At 40.3% G+C, this 764-nt stretch overlaps 2 long non-coding RNA genes across 2 annotated transcripts in view; one reads left to right on the forward strand and one right to left on the reverse strand.

The window, feature by feature from the left end:
- Positions 1 to 118: 118 nt before the first annotated feature.
- LOC107182581 overlaps positions 119 to 764 on the reverse strand; it is a 21,426-nt gene continuing 20,780 nt past the window's right edge. Inside the window, exon 3 of the long non-coding RNA XR_001513295.1 lies at positions 119 to 217. This is a non-coding gene — a long non-coding RNA (uncharacterized LOC107182581). The remainder of the gene's footprint in view (positions 218 to 764) is intronic.
- The window catches only part of LOC107182580, a 10,919-nt gene continuing 10,296 nt past the window's right edge, over positions 142 to 764 (forward strand). The window contains exon 1 of the long non-coding RNA XR_001513294.1: positions 142 to 210. This is a non-coding gene — a long non-coding RNA (uncharacterized LOC107182580). The remainder of the gene's footprint in view (positions 211 to 764) is intronic.

Genomic DNA, 764 nt, shown 5'->3' on the forward strand with positions numbered 1-764 from the left:
ATAGCTGTCTAAAATTCTTGTCTGCTTTCAATCATTATTGTTTTTTTTAGTCTATTTATATTTTCTGATTTTGATTTCCACTTTCCTGCTTCTTCCCAGTAATTGCTAAGTGTCTAAATTTTTTGTTCTTCTTTTAAAGAGCAGCTTTACTTGGGAGACAGTTAAATTGCCTGCAGATCAGCTTTTAAGACTTGAATTTAAGCTCTGTTGGTGTGGACTCTAATCTAGGGCTATTTAGCCTTAATATCAAGGCATGACCCTTCTGGGGTCTCTATTAACTGTATTAGATATTTAAAAAAGTCTCATTACTGTGTGGGATCAGAACTCTACCATCTCTCAACTCTTTGTTGGTGCTGGGACTTGTTTAGCCTATAGCTTCCTAGTAGTTTGTTCTGTTCTCAGTAATTTTTCTTTGACCAACCACTTGAAATCTCATTCTAAGTATGCAGGGCACAGTACTCAGCCAGAGACTCAATGAGACCCCATGCAGATGTGTGGGGCTCTTTATCTGGGCAATGCCCTTCTCTCTGATACACTGGCCCACAAAATCCAGCCACTGCAGTCTTCCTGATCCCCGATCTGTTTTCCCATCTCAGTGAGACAACCATGATCTGTTTAGAATCCCCTTCCACGTACTATGTATGATCCAGAAAGTTTCTCCAGGCAGAAAACCAGGGACATACATATTAGGGCTCTCTCCCTCTGTTTCCCTTCTCTCAGTGATCAAAATTCTGCATTGCCATTTGTCCAATGTTTGCAAACAG

The sequence above is a fragment of the Myotis davidii genome, unplaced genomic scaffold (assembly GCF_000327345.1).
Source record: "Myotis davidii unplaced genomic scaffold, ASM32734v1 scaffold997, whole genome shotgun sequence".
Lineage (NCBI taxonomy): Eukaryota > Metazoa > Chordata > Mammalia > Chiroptera > Vespertilionidae > Myotis > Myotis davidii.